The sequence below is a fragment of the Plecotus auritus genome, assembly GCF_963455305.1.
Source record: "Plecotus auritus genome assembly, chromosome: 5".
NCBI classification, from domain to species: domain Eukaryota; kingdom Metazoa; phylum Chordata; class Mammalia; order Chiroptera; family Vespertilionidae; genus Plecotus; species Plecotus auritus.
Genome location: NC_137776.1, coordinates 120,138,176 through 120,155,162, shown reverse-complemented (window position 1 = coordinate 120,155,162; position 16,987 = coordinate 120,138,176).

Sequence of the window (16,987 nt, the reverse complement as noted above, 5' to 3'; positions counted from 1 at the left end):
AGAATCTTTTAACAACTATATAATATTCAATACATGATACATATAATCTTGGCTACGAATTTGCTCCTACCAGGGAAACTCCATTCTAGAACGAGAAATTCCACTCTGATCTAGTAATCCATAAATTATCGCAATGACAATTAGGATAATGGTCCCAAGTGTCTTTCTTAGAACCTTTTAATAGATTTAAACTATTTCCCCCTTAAAAGTATGAAGATTTTGGAGTGAACTCTAAAGGCAATACATTTCCTGGAAATTCATATCCATTAAAGACCTAATGCAGTCCATATATGTATTCTTTTTTCCTTTTACTCAATCCCAAAGTTTTTAGTCACATAATCAGAGATATTTTCTTCAGTACAAAACCACTTAGGCAATTCAACCCTGTACATCATCCACTTTCTCCTTAATTCTGTATTTCCTCTGCTTTGTAAAGCATTTAAATATCAGACATGGCCATCAACCACTAATTTCTTTTTCTTAGGATGGGGATTACTAAGAGAAACCAATATTACATAAAGAAATGGCTCAGAATTTAATTACTAGAAATTGCTATCAATTACTAACCATTACTCCAAATTACCTGCCGAATGGACAAGTGCTGTTTCTGCTAATAAGAATTTCAGTGAGTAATTTTACTTAATTTATTTCTTAGACTATCCTTTGGGCACAATTGGCCCTCTTTGGGCAATATCAGCAGAAAGCTAAATGGCCAGATGAACTCAGAGACTCAAATTCTGCCTCATCTTTGTAGGAACATAATTGAGAAAAAGGGGTTCATCTTGGAGAAGTAGTTGTTTGGTTCTTTTCAAGAAAATTATTATCTTAGCTTAAATATAAAAAGATAGGTATCCCTTTTAATATTCCATGTATTCGATAAGCATAGTGATTATTAAATAAAGTTTTTTATTTAATAACATTAGCCTGGCATGGTGTAAAGATCTGGAAGTTAGGGGCCATGGATACTATAAAATATTAAGCCTAATGAAGTATAAGGCACTTCCATTCTCTCAATTTTAGTTTCTTCATCTGTACAAGAAGGAGTGTATTGTTAACTCTTTTAGTTATGAATGAAATGAACCCATTTCAAAATTATTTGAGCCCCAGCTGGTTGGCTCAGTTGGGTGGAGCATTATCCCACACACCAAAAAGGTTGTGGACTCGATTCAGGTCAGGGCACATACCTGGGTTGCAGTTGGGTCCCTGGTTGGGATGCATGCAATGAGGGGGAAGGGAAGGGAACAAATTGATGTTTCTTTCCCACATCAAAGTTTCTCTCTCTCTCTCTCTCTCTCTCTCTCTCTGTCTGTCTCTCTCTCTCTCTGTCTCTCTCTCTCTCACACACACACTCTCTCTCGTCTCGCTCTTTCTCTCTATCAAAGTTTAAATTCTCTGGTGAGAATAAAAAAACAGATGATTTCAGAATAAAAAAGTAACTTATCTGTACAAGGAGCTAAGCTTCAAGAATGGTTAAAACAAACCAATGTTACCAGAATACTTTCTCTGTATCTTTTTCTTCATGTCTCTGCCCCACACGTGAGTGTGTGAATGTGTACCCACTCTCTCTTATCTCTAGTGTGCTTTAGAATATTTATCATAGATGCTTTATTAATCTATGTTAACTTCATTCTCAAGAAGGAGTTTACTCTTTGGTAGTCTGCAGAATATATAGGTTTTCTTACAACCCAGAATCCCAGGCTAAAAGTTCCCCCAAATCCCTGGAATTTAGTTTCCCTGATCTCTTTTGGGTCCTGTGCTATAGTAGAGAGATGGAATATGCTGACGAGTGTGCATCAGAACATATAACACACCATTAATCAACTGTAAAGGATTGGGATTGTTACCTCACCTGAAACAGGTGGGCTGAGAAAAGAAAACCTGTATGTCCCTTGAGATAAATGTAAAGTGAATGCTGGACACACAAAATAACAGGTTTACATTCCCCCATTTATTCTCTTAAAGAAATGTAATATGAAAATAGTCAAAGCTGAAATGGTTTCTATCTTTACCTGACTTACAGTAAATGGATAGGGGATAAAGCCATACAATTATACCTAAGACTCTTTCCATATCTCTTATTCTGACATTAAACATAGTGCTCTTTTCACTATTAAACAAAATCACACCTCACTTGTCTATAGGTCTATTTCTCATTTCTCATAGATCACTGGCCTGTGGGCCATGTTAATTTGTATTGCTCTTTTCAGACTCGGTGGAATCATTTGCCCTGAAGCTATGTGTAAAGCTATGGTAATCAAAATGGTGTGGTACCAGCATAAAAATAGACACATAGACTAATGGAACAGAACTGAGAGCCCAGAAACAAACCCCAGAATATACAGTCAACTAATATTTGACAAGGTAATCAAGAATAATCATTGGACAAAAGACATTTTCTTCAATAAATGGTATTGGGATAATTGAATATTCACATGTAAAAGAATGAAAATGGACCCACATATTACACCACGCACAAAAATGAACACAAACTGTATTAAGGACTTAAACATAAGACCTGAGACCATGAAACTCCTAGAAGAAACCATGGGTCTTGATGTTTTTGGATATGATACGTAAATCGCAACAAAGTGAAAAATAAGCAAGTGGAACTACATCAAACTATAAAAGCTTCCATATAGCAAAAGAAACCATTCATAAAGTGAAAATACAACCTATGGAATGGGAAAAAATATTTACAAACTGTTTATCTGATAGAGAGTAATATCCAAGGTATATAAAGAACTTATACAATTAAATGGCAAAAAACAAAACAAAAAAACAACAAACCCATAAATAACCTGATTTAAAAATGGGCAAAGGACATGAGTAGACATTGCTCCAAAGATATACAAAAGGCCAATAGGTGTGTGGAAAGATGCTCAACATCACTAATCGTTAGAGAAATGCAAATTAAAACCACCATGAGATATCACCTCAAGCTTGTTAGAATGGCCATCATAAAAAAAAAAAGGCAGGGGAGGGTGGGTGGATGGGAAGAGATCAATCGAAGAACTTGTATGCATATATGCATAACTCAGGGACACACACAATAGGGTGGTGAAGGCCTGTGGTGGGAGGGGGTGGTGGGCAGGGAGGGCTAGAAGAAGTCAATGGGGAAAAAAGGGGACATAGGTAATATTTTCAACAGTAAAAATTTAAAAATAAAAATAAAATAAACACACAAATACACACACAACACAAGAGCTAAAAAACGCTGGAATGTATGTGGAGAAAAGAGACCCCTTGTGCACTGTTGATGGGATTATAAATTGGTATGAAAAATGGTATGAAGGATCCTCAAAAACTTAAAAATAGGAGTAGCATATAATCCAGCAATTCCACTTCTGGGAATATGTCTAAAGGAAATGAAAACAATAACTCGAAAAGATATCTGCACCCCCTTGTTCATTGCAACATTACTTACAGTAGCCAAGACATAGAAACGATCTAAATGCCTTTGATGGATGAATGGATAAAGAAGTTGAGGTATATAAATGCAATGAAATATTATTCAGGTATAAAAAAAATAGGAAATCCTACCACTAGTTAACAACATGGATAAACTTTGAAGGGAAATAAATTAGAAAGAGAAAGACAGATATTGTATGACCTCACTTATATGTGGAATCTGAAAAACAAGCAAACAAACCCATGGAAAAATATATTAGACTAGAGGCCCGATGCATGAAAATTCATGCACTGGAGGAGGGGGGGGTCCCTCAGCCCGGCCTGCCCCCTCTCACAGTCCGGGAGCCCTCAGGGGCGGGAGGCAACCCAGCAATCAGGGGAAGGCGATGCCCCCATCACAGCTCTGCTGCTGCCACTGCCAGCAGTGCAAGCCTCGGCTGGCCCTGGTTACCTGAGCTTCAGGTGGCCCTGGGCAGCTGGGCAGCACATCCGAGGCTTGCCTGCACCTCGGGCCAGCCCTGGGTGGCTGGGGGGCTAAGGGGACTGGGCGCCACCATCTTGTGTCTGTGGGTGCTGCCATCTTTGAGGGTGTGACAGTCAATTAGCATATTCCCTCTTTATTAGATAGGATTGTGGTTAATAGAGGTGGAGGGTGGAGTGAAAGGGAATTGAAGTAAGGTGGTCAATAGATACAAGCTTTCAGTTTTAAGATAAATAAGTACTAAGGAGGGAATGTACATGATTAATATAGTCAATGATATTGTATAACACAGGAAAGTTGTTATGAGAGTAAATCTTCCAAGTTCTCATCACAAGGAGAAAACTTTTTTCCTTTTCTCTTTTTTTCTTTCTTTTTATTTTATCTCTATGTAGTAACCATTTCACAGTATATGTAAATATAGCCATCATGCTGTACACTTGAAGTGAGTTATTGCTCAATAAAACTGTAAAAACTGCTCTCTATTATATATGATCCAGGAATTAAAAATGATTTCATTCCTGAAGCTTTCAGACTGGTACCATTTAAAAGAAAATTGGAGCCGAGTAATAGTAACTTGCATCTAAACAACTAAATTCTTTTATTTTTCTCAGAAAATCCCATTGTTTGTATTAGCTATTCTCTGAAATTATTAACAGAGTTTGTTGACTTTTCTGGGAAAGGATAACTACACAGATTACCCTTATTGTTTGTAGGAAGGACTTGAAGTACTTTCTTAACATTAGTGCTTTTGATACACTGAAGTGTCATTAATTATTTTTGTAATTTTGTGAATTTTCATGATGGGAAATGTGTATTTGGTGAGTAGTTTTGCTTCTAGCCTTTATTAACAAGCTTGAGTTAGATTATAATCTTTGTTCTCAATCAATATAAATAATCAGGCAGAATATCTGAATTTCTAAAAGTGTGCTGGAAAAGATTTTATAAAATAGGATAATCTTCCTGTTCAGAGTAAGATCCTGGAAACAAATGATAACCTTGATTATGAAATAGAACATTAATTAATATTTCAACTTTTTTTTAATATTAACTTTTTTTTGCTTAATCCTCACCTAAGGGTATTTTACCATTGCTCTTATAGAGAGTGTAAGGGTGGGAGGGAGGGAGGGAGAGAGAGAGAGAGAGAGAGAGAGAGAGAGAGAGAGAGAGAGAGAGAGAGAGAGAAACATGGATGTGAGAGAGACACATCAAATGGTTGCTTCCTGCACATGCCCCAACCAGGAGTGGGGAGGAAACCCACAACCCAGGCACTCACCTTTGACTGGGAATCGAACCCGTGTTGAACCCGTGACACCTCGGTGCATGGGCCACAGCTCTAACCATTGAGTAACACAGGCCAGGGCAATATTTCCAACTTTTGATGAGACAGTGAAAGCTTAGTGAAAGATACAACAAAATGAAAATTTGGCTGATAGAGAACAACCTTTTGGTTGGTACTTGGCATATGAGAATTAACAGATGTATTTGGAACTGAGTTAATAGAAATAATAAAAATTAACCAAACTTTGTGGAAATTTTTTTAAAGAAGGTACTTGTAAGCCAGACTGGCACGGGTTTTTCACATATTGAGAGGATTCATAGTTGGCACACAGGCACTTTTTTGAGTATTTGTGATAAGCATATCCTCTGGCCAAACACATTTTTAAAAGGCATCCTTCTTTTGGTTAAACAAAATCACTTCAGGAATGTCAGCCCCACTCAATGGCTTAAGCTGAGTGAATGAAATCTTGGCATGTAAATTTTGGATCCTGGTTCCAATACTGAATTATTAGCTTAGTGATTTGGTGCTAATTATTTTCACAAGCCTCATTTTTTCTACTCTGTAAAATGAGTATAACTAGACTTACAAATTATGCGCATTGAAGAAATAATGTAGGTAAATATTTTTAGCACACAGCCTAGCCACAATCCGGACCAAGCACTTAATGAATACTTCTATAGGTAATAGGTAATAGTTCTAATTTTATTATGCTATCATTAGTAGTAATACTAATAGCAACATTAATAGTAGTGCTACTACTACTATTATTGCTTTATCTTAACCTTTGGATTCTATATCAAGTGTCTTTTCTTTGTTGCTATTTGTTTTTAATTTAATAAATCTTTATTGTTCATATTATTACAATTGTTCCTCTTTTTTCCCCCATAGCTCCCCTCCACCCGGTTCCCACCCCACCCTCTGTCCTTACCCCCCCGCCACTGTCCTCATCCATAGGTATACGATTTTTTTCCATTCTCTTCCCACACCCCCCACTCCCCTTTCCCCCCGAGAATTGTCAGTCTACTCCCTTTCTATGCCCCTGATTCTATTATATTCACCAGTTTATTCTGTTCATCAGATTTTTTTATTCACTTGATTTTTAGATTCACTTGTTGATAGATATGTATTTGTTGTTCATAATTTTTATCTTTACCTTTTTCTTCTTCTTCCTTTTCTTAAAGAATACCTTTCAGCATTTCATATAATACTGGTTTGGTGGTGATGAACTCCTATAGCTTTTTCTTATCTGTGAAGCTCTTTATCTGCCCTTGAATTCTGAATGTTAGCTTTGCTGGGTAGAGTAATCTTGGTTGTAGGTTCTTGCTGTTCATCACTTTGAATATTTCTTGCCATTCCAGTCTGGCCTGCATAGTTTCTGTTGAGAAATCAGCTGACAATTGTATGGGTGCTCCCTTGTAGGTAACTAGCTGTTTTTCTCTTGCTGCTTTTAATATTCTCTCTTTGTCTTTTGCTCTTGGCATTTTAATTATGATGTGTCTTGGTGTGGTCCTCTTTGGATTCCTTTTGTTTGGGGTTCTGTGCGCTTCCTGGACTTGTAAGTCTATTTCTTTCACCAGGTGGGGGAAGTTTTCTGTCATTATTTCTTCAAATAGGTTTTCAGTATCTTGCTCTCTCTCTTCTTCTGGCACCCCCATAATTCGGATGTTGGTACGCTTGAAGTTGTCCCAGAGGCTCCTTACACTATCTTCATTTTTTTTTATTCTTTCTTCTTTTTGCTTTTATGGTTGAGTGTATTTTGTTTCTTTGTATTTCAGATCTTTCACTTGATTCTTGTGATCCTCTAGTCTGCTGTTAGATCTCTGTATAATATTTTTTATTTCAGTCAGTGTATGCTTAATTTCTAGTTGTTCCTTTTTCATATCCTCGAGAGTCTTGCTAAATTTATCAGTCTTTTCTAGAAAATTCTTGAAAAACCTTATAACAGTGGTTTTGAACTCTATATCCCGTCCTTTGCTTTCCTCCATTTCTTTCATGTGACCTGTTTCTTTGTCTCTGCATTTTGGCTGCTTCCCTGAGTTGATAGAGTGGCTTTGGTGCTAGGCGTCCTATAGGGCCCAGTGGCTCAGCCTTCCCAATTACCTGAGGTGGACACTCTTGGTGCACCTCTTTGTGGGCTGTGTGCACAGTCTTGTTGTAGTTAAGCCTTGATTGTTGTTGGTACACTGGGAGGAATTTACCTCGGGCCAATTGGCTCTGAGGATCAGCTGTGTCTACGCTGTGAGAACTTCTGTGCTGGAGACACCCTTATGAGACTAGACTTTCAAAAGCCTCCATGCTCAGCTTGGATGGGGCGAAGTCTCAGGGCGGAGCAGACAGCATCGGTTTCCCGTCAGCCCTGCCCTAATAGGCGCTGTGTCTCAGTGTCCCGTGGTAATCGCTGCAAGCACCTCTGAGAGAAAGCCACCCTCGAGTTCTGCCTGCTGCCAGTTTCTCCCCGAATGAGTCTGGGTCCCCAGAGTCTCGCCTGGAACTGGAGTTCAGTGCAGTCGGGAGCTTTTGTCGCCCTCCCGCTTGAGAAAGCCAGCCGCACACTCAGTTGCCCACCCGCTCTGCGCGTGCACCTCGGTACCTCTGCCTGGTTCTGGATGATGTCCGTTTTGTCTTTTAGTTGTAGTTTTGAAATTGTTGTGTGAGGCAGCAGTTAATGGTTTATGTATGCTGCCATCTTGGTTTCTCCCTGTTTGTTGCTTTTTTTTTTTTTTGGCCTTGCCATTACCCTATTGCCAACAATGATTGTGTATCTTAGTAATTTATTTATTTATGTATTTATTATTATTTTTTATTGATTTCAGAGAGGAAGGGAGAGAGAGAGAGAGAAACATCAATGATGAGAGAGAATCATTGATCTGCTGCCTACTGCATGCCCCCTAATGGGGATCGAGTCCACAACCAGGGCATGTGCCCTGACTGGGAATCAAACTGTGACCTCCTGGTTCATAAGTCCATGCTCAACCACTGAGCCACACCAGGAGGCTGTAATTTTTATTGAGCAAGTAGGAGGAATAGAGTGAGACTAAAACAGTAGTTGATAAAGGAGGAAAAAAAGCAGGGACTCATATTAGGATAAAGAATCCTTGCTCATTCTACCAAGTAGTCTGGAAACACTGAGGCCTGTCTGATGCTGCCATGCCTGCTTTTGGCTGAGAGAGGTTGCTTCTATCTTTCTTACTTTGCAGGATACCACCTTTTGTGAGCCACTAAGCATTAACATAATGTCCAAGGAGTGACCAGGGTAGTGAAGGATCTAAAAACTCTATGTCGCCCTGACCGGTTTGGCTCAGTGGATTGAGCATCGGCCTGTGGACTGAAGGGTCCCAGGTTTGATTCCGGTCAAGGGCATGTACCTTGGTTGCTGGCACATCCCCAGTAGGGGGTGTTCAGGAAGCAGCTGATCGATGTTTCTCTCTCATTGATGTTTCTAACTCTTTTTCCCTCTTCTTTCCTCTCTGTAAAAAATCAATAAAATATATTTAAAAAAATAAAAATAAATAAAAACTCTATGTCATGAATAATATCTTTTTTTTAAGTTGGGTTCTTTAACCTAGAGAACTGAAGATTTTAGCTACAGAAATGTGGGATAACTGAGTTTGACTGACAGTTGTCTCAAAATATGTGAAGGTCAGTCACATGTATGAGTTATGTCCAGGGTCACTACTAACATAGAAGTGTCTCAAAATAAAAAAGCCCTTAATTATTTTTAAACTATTCTTTTTAGATTTCTGAAGCAATTGAATGAGTGGTTCTTTTCTTTTCTATCTTTGCTATCACTGGTCATGTCCATATTGAGTCTGGTGAACTGTCGCCTGCGCCATTGTGGTGTAAGACAGCCCCATGTCAGTGATTGAACTGGATGACTCCATGTGTCTTATCTTCGCTGTCTCTAGAAATGAGGAAGGTGAAGTACAGAGTAAGTTCCTGTATGACTAAGGCCAGTACTCCAATTTTTGTTTTATTTCTTTAAAAGAAAAAAAATTTATCTACTTCTCTCAACTTCTGATCTCCTCATTTTTCCATCTGCCTTTCTCTGAGTAGACATAGATGATTAATTATATTCAGGGATTTTTAATTCTTCTGGAATAACAAATGCACTGACATTCCCTCTGCTAATGATGATACTGCAAATGCATGCTTGTTCAAGTTCCATCTACTTACTAAAAGGCAAGCCGGAAAGAGTCCAAGGAATTAAAACTGCCATAACCATTTGATTAAGCTGTTAATGAGCTTTCCAGGAACTCTGTGGTTGGCTTAATTGGGGAGAGTAGCACTTTTCCGGCCTGTACTTTGAGTTTCTAGGAATAGGTGACCTTGCGAATCATTGCTCTCTCTCAGCCACTGTAAGACTTGCAGGATGGCAGCAAATAGGAGTGAGAATCTTAAGGGGAAAATTTGAAAGTCATCTTCTTCACAGCTAATTCTAAATAACTTTGGGATTTAATTATCTCTTTTTCTTACACTCTAAGTCTTAAAATAAACATTAGTTCAAGTATTTGGAGGATGCTCATGAGATCCTTGTCAAATGTCTAGCCCTCACGTTGAACAGGGAGTTGATAGTGGGGAAGTGGGAGCAACTCTGGCGGAGCTGGTTAATGGAGGGCTTAATGAATCTGACCTTCTCTATATTGTGCATTTGCTTTGGCCATCCTAGCAATTTCCATTTGCATTTAACTGCTCTCTTTCCTAATCTATTCATATTTGTGTGTTTTTCCATCTCTGTTTACGGGGCCACTGAGACCAAAATTGATGTTCAAGAGGACATTGTGGTCTATTTTAAATGACATTCTGTCATGATTATTTGAATTCTCTTTGCCATCACCCATACCTCTGAGAGGGGACTGAGCATGACCATTTAAAAACAAAAGTGATGCTCCTAAAGCCCTCCATGTGAACCCGGTTCCTGCACTATCGATGGCAGTCTCCCCATTGTACCTGCACCATGCTCACCACGTAACAGGTGCTTTATTAGTGCTAACTACCTTTGGGGGTTCTGTGCCTAAGGAATGTTTTCCTCTTCTGTTTTTATTTGCAGTTTTATTTGTAACTTTGTAAGACTATTTGAATACCTACATATATTTGTCTTTAGACTTCTCTAATTTTTGCTTTTCCCTAATCTAAAAATGTAAAAATATTGCTCTAATATCGATACGATGACTACTCTTCTTTTAATGAAGTCCAAAGGCCTCATGCTATATGGAGAAGTAAAATGTTTGCTTGTCTGTAAAGCAGCAGACTGGGAATCATTACTGGGGAACATCAAGAAACCTAAAATCAAACTGCTTAATTTTCACCAGCCATTAAATTAAATGACAATATTTTCTGTATTCCTGAGGGCTGATAAGAAGGGCAACTAACCGAATAATAAAGCACTCGGCACTTGCTATTTAAATGTGAAATTCCCAAATTCAAGCTCATCGTGATTATCCAAGCAGGCAGCTGTGGAGTAATGACTAAAAGCAAGGACTTGCGGTTGGACCACCAGGGCTCAGATGGCATGTGCTCCCACATATCTCCCTGTTCTTCTGCTTCTGCAGGTTTAAAATGTGGACAGTTGTACCAAGTTCATAGCATCTCTGCAGCGATTAAATGGTATAACATTGTAAGCTATTTAGGACAGTTTCTGGTACATGGTAGATGTTCAATTACTGTTAGATAGTGATGACATATAGGAAAATATATAACGTTAAAACAACACTTTTAACCATATAACTAAAGCGAACTCTTTAGCACAGCTTCAGAAATGTGGCACCCTAAAGGAATAGCAGCAGGACAGAACTGGTGATTCAATTCTCTCTGAAGACTCCTAGATGCATCATATACCGTGCTCAAAACTAACATATTTATTAGGAAAGTTGTGGACACCATAATTAGATCCCTAGGGTCTAGTCTTGCAGGAGGAAAAAAAAAGATTTGGCCCATGCAAAAAACATTACTCAGCATGGAAATCATGAAGAAAAAAGAAGAGACACCCACTGGGGTCAATGGACGAAAGTGCATTGTGACTTTGACAAGAAAGAATAAACAGTGACGGAAAGACAGTGTCAAGCGGAGAGAAGTTATTCTGGGCTCTAGGGAGAATCAAACTCTGACCAATGTGGAGACATATCAATTAGGAGTGAAATGAATGTGCTTTAGGACAAAACTTGAAGGGATCAAATTCAAGCTCCTAAGGAAATTACAGCCTTTAACAGTTGAAGCTGAGATTTATCCAGTTTTTCTTCCTTAGCCTGACAACAGGAAGCAAGATTTAGAAGGTGTCTTACTTGGATATCCTCTCACCAAGTCGATTAAATTGAACCTTGATAAGGGAAAGAGGAGAGAAGTTCAATGCTAACAACACACAACTGTAGAGGACCTCAGAGAACAAAGAACAAAATGAAGAAAAACAGTTATAGTATTTGGAAGTAAGAATAAAATGAATGAAATAGGAAATTTAGAAAAACTCTTAGTAACATGGACAATAAATCTGATGATGAAGGGGAGAATATGAAAAAGTAAATTAAGCCTAAGTGTGCCACTGTGCAACTGAACCCACTTGATTTGTCAGATTTTAGAAGCTAAGGAAAGTGTTGTGAGAGATGTACTAGCGGGTATGTATCTGAGTCAGTTGTGACTCACAGCCTCTGAGATTCATGTCTATTCCATGTTTTCATGCTTCTGGTTCTATTTTATTCATCAGTTTATTTTGTTCATTAGATTCCTTGTTCATTTATTTTCACTGTTAGATTCAATTGTTGCTAGGTATGTATTTATTGCCATTTTATTGTTCATATTTCTCCTCCTCCTCCTCCCCCTCCCCCTCCTCCTCCTCCTCCTCCTCCTCCTCCTCCTCCTCCTCCTCCTCCTCCTCCTCCTCCTCCTCCTCTTCCTTCTTCTTTTTCTCCTACTTCTTCATTATACTTCAGCATTTCATGTAATATTGGGTTTGGTGGTAATGAACTCCTTAAGCTTTTTCTTGTCTGTGAAGCTCTTTATCTGACCTTCAGTTCTAAATAAGTCCCAAACAAGAGAACCCAAAGAGGCCCACACCAAACACATCACAATTAAAATGCCAAAGATTAAAAAACAAAGAGAGCATCTTAAAAGCAGCAAGAGAAAGGCAGTGAGTTACCTACAAGCCCCGTGGTATTTAGGTTAATCTAAAGGAGTTAAATTTGCAATTCCAGGCAGATTCCAAGAAAGAAATTATGTCTATGTTATGCATAATGTGTGTGTAAGTATTTTAAGTAAACTTTGTATTGAAGCTATGAAAAAGTATACCTCTTTACTTTCTTGACTGGTCAGGGTATTTTATTTCTCTTCGATGTCTCATTGATAAAGGCAGAAATTCACAACTACGGTTGCATTTGTAAATAAACTCAACTCAGAAAACCCTTTTATGATATTTAGATCTAGTGCCTTTGGAAAACTACTAAAACTAGAATGACTATTGCTCTTTTTAAGGAATTTTTGAAAAATTAGACAGGCTTGCTCTTTTGCTATGTAAAAAACACTTCTAATAAAATCAGATTCTAGAATTTTTATTTTAAATTATGCTAAAATTTCTTTTAATCCTTATCTGAGGATATGTTTTTATTGTGTTTTTATTGTGTTTTTTTTTTTTTTTTTTTTTTGAGAAAGAGAGGAAGAGGGAGAGAGAGAGAAACATTGATGTGATTTGTTGCCTTTGATAAGCACCCTGACTGTGATTGAACCCGCAAAATTTTGGTGTGCTAGACAATGGCCCAAACAACTGAGCCACCCACCAGGGCTAAAGAATTTAAATTATATGTTTATATTATAAAATAAGTGAACTTTAGTTGATAATATTATGTAGATTTTCTTCATTTGGTTTCTAATTACTTGACAAGCTTTTCCAAACAAACATTAATTCATTCATTTACTCACAATTCAAAACATAGTGCACTGTGTTAGACCTTCAACTGAGGGAAAAGATGATTTAGGAACAAACTATGCCCTTTAGAAGTGCCAAGAGTCACAGATATTCAAAGGATTAACGGCTGCACTTTTTTTTTTTTTTTTTTTTTTTTTTTTTTGTAATATAATGGATGAGATGCACAGAGCAATTTCTGAAAAAGCAACTATAAAATGTGTAACATAATATTTTCAAATAAGTGGCAAAATGCAAAGGAATTTCTTTTTTTTCTATTTTTTTTATTAAGGTATTATATGTGTACATATCTTACCATTACCCCCCCACCCCACTCCCATACATGCCCTCACCCCCCAATGTTTTGCATCCGTTGGTTACTCTTATATACATGCATATAAGTCCTTCAGTTGATCTCTTATTTCCCCCACCTCTCCCTAACCTTACCGCTGTAATTTGACAGTCTGTCTGATGCTTTACTGCCTCTGTATCTATCTTTTTGTTCATCAGTTTATAATGTTTTTCATTATCCCCAAATGAGTGAGATCATGTGGTATTTTTCTTTCATTGACTGGCTTATTTCACATAGCATAATGTTCTCTAATTCCATCCAGGTGCCTACAAATGGTAGTAATTCCTTCTTTTTATGGCAGCATAGTATTCCATTGTGTAGATGTACCATAGTTTTCTGATCCAGTCATCTGCTGACACAAAAGACAAGAACTAGTATACAGGCTAAGAGAATGTTGGAGTCAGCTTCACCTCTGGAAACAGCAATAACCCATGGGGACCGAGAAGCTGGATTTTAATGGTCCACATGCTGGTCAGAGGGGTGAGGCAAGTCTGTAACCTGAGCAGGTATAAATAAGAACTCACAATGAAAAATTGATGATAGTTAAAATAATACCTATCAAAACCTTGAGAATGTAACAACGTGATTTTTTGAGGGAAATTTCTAGCCTTAAATACTTATTGGATTAAAAGAAAGGCTAACAATTAATGGGTTAAGTTGTTCATCAACTTCAGAATATTTTTTAGTGACCAAGAACAAAAACAGAAAATATAAGGATTAAAATAAGAAAGGTAAGATCTTAAATTAGTGGAGGCAATACAATAGAGTGTCATCAAAGGTATAAATTGTTTTTTCATTAAGAATACGAAAAAAGGTAAACCGTTTGCAAGACTGATAAAGAGACAAAGAAAGAAAAAGCAAACCAGAATGAATAACATTAGAAATAAAAAGGAGATGAAGCTGAATACTCAGAAAATATTAAAATATATGAGATTAGTCCTACTAACTGTTAATAAACTTGAAAACTTAGGTGAAATCAGTAAGTTCCTATAAAAGTATAACCTACCCAAATAGACTCACCTTTTATAGCAATGCTATAAAAGCATTGTTAGAACATAGAGGTTATTATATATTAGATTCTTTTAATTCTCATTTAATTTTATTCTAGAATACATAACACATACTTATACATAAACAATAAGTGTATATGTAATGCTCATCATCAGATCCTATGTTGATATCCTTTTTATTTATTTTTTGTTTGAAGCTCATTCTAGAGTAGGTTACTCAGAAAAGGTTCATGGGAATAATATTTTCTGAGTGTTTGAATGTTAAAAATGTGTGTGCCCTTTACACTTTAAGATCACTATTGACTGGTATAAAACTTTGGGCTCACATTTTCTTTACTTTAGTATCATAAATCTCTCATTTAGCTTTCTTTTAAAATAAAATGTTGCTATTAAAAAATCTGATAATAATCAATTTTTTATTTTCCTTAATGAACTTGTTCTTATTTATATGTCCAAAAGAATTTTCTTTTAAAGGCAACTAATTTTACTGGACTACATCCCAGTGTTGATTGTTGTGGCTCAATATTTTCAGGTATGCTGTTGTACAACTTTAATGTGCAATTTTAATTTTTGAGAGGAAATTCACTTAACTTAAAATTCATCATTTTAACCATTTTAAAGCATACAACTCAGTGATTTTTAGTAAATTCACAACATCGTACCATCATCTCCACTATTGAATCCCAGAACATTTTTTTCATTCCCCCAATAAAACTGATACTCACTGAGCAGTCACTCCCCAGTCCATTCTTCCCCTGGCTGATGCTAATCTGCTCTTTTATGTTATGGATTTGATTAAATATGCACATGTCATATAAACAGAATCATACACCATGTAGACTTTTTATTTCTGGCTTCTTTCATTTAGTATGACCTTTTAAGGTTTGTACATATTGCATCATGTATTATGCCTTCTTATGGTTGTATAGTAATCCATTATATGTATACAGATACTCCTCGATTTACAATGGGGTTACATTCCAATAAATCCATCGTAGATTGAAATATATTCTGGGTTTTTATAAATATTGTCTCCCATAGTAAGAGTTCCTTTCACCTTCTTGATAGTGTTTTTTGATGCACAAAAGTTTTTAATTCAGTGAAAGTCCAAATATCCAATTTTCTTCTTTAGTTTCTTGTGTCCTTGGTGTCATATATAAGAATGTTACTAAATCCAAGTCATGATTATTTACTCTATGTTTATTTCAATAGTCTTATAATTTTAGCTCTTTCAGTGAATTAATTTTTGCATATGGTGTATATGGATATCCAGGTTTCCCAGCACCATTTGTTGAAAATATTATTTTTTCCAAATGAAATAATCTTAGCACCTTTGTCAAATGTCAGTTGACCATAGATGCCAATTTTCTGTAATTTCAATTCTCTTACCTTGATCTATCTACTTATTCTTATACAAAGACCACACTGTTTTGATTGCTGATGCTTTATAGTAAATTTTATAACTGAGAAGTGCAAATCCTCCAGCTTTATTCTTGTTTTTCAAGTGTTTTGCTAGTCTATATCCCTTGCAATTTCATATTAATTTCAGGATGAGCTTGTCCCTTTCTACAAAAGATGCCATTTCAATTTTGATACAGAATGCATGGAATTAGTATGTCAATTTGAAGAGAATGGCTATCTTAATATTTTAATCCACAACCATGTGTAATGTCTTTCCATTCATTTAGGTATTTTAAAATTTATTTTAACAATATTTTGAAGTTCTCATTCTGTAAATCTTTCATCTTCTTGGTAACATTTATTGTTAAGTATTTTACTATTTTAAAGGTATTGTATATATTTATATAATTCATTATTTTTATTATTAAAAGGTTTTGGATTGTCAGATGCCTTTTCTGCATCAATTGAGATTACCATGTAGGGATTTTTGTTTTGTTGTATTAATGTGGTGTATTACACTAATTTATTTTTAAATATTGAGCCTGCCTTATATTCTTTGGACGAGTCCCATTGGATGATAATGTATAAACTTTTGAAAATGATGCTGAATTTAGTTTACTAGTATTTTATTGAGGATTTCCCCGTCTCTATTCATAAGCAATATTGATCTATAGTTTTCTTTTCTAATGATATCCTTTGTCTTACTTTGGGGTCAGGATAACACTAGGCTCTGTGTATTGAAAGAATTTGAGAAGAATTGGTGTTAATTTTCTTTCCACACTTGGTAGAATTAGCCAATGAAAGCATCTTGTCCCAGGCTTTCCTCTGTTGTACTTTTTTAAAAAAACGTAATCTCCACTATTTATTAAGTCTGTTCAGATTTTCTAGATTCTACTAAGTCAGTTTTAATAGTTTGTATTTTTTTAGGAATTTGTCTATTTCAAGCATGTCAAACTCAAAAGGCTAACATGGGCCAAATAAACAAAGTTTAAATTTATGTGGATCACAAAAAAACAAAAGCTTCAATTTTCATAGAAAAGGAGGTCTATTTCGATAGAGACATGTTGAATACAAAGAGCTGAAATAAATGAGTAATCATTAACATAAAATAATAGAATATTTTAATAAAAATTAATATTTTTTCTTGAACATTAACTTACCAGACACTGAG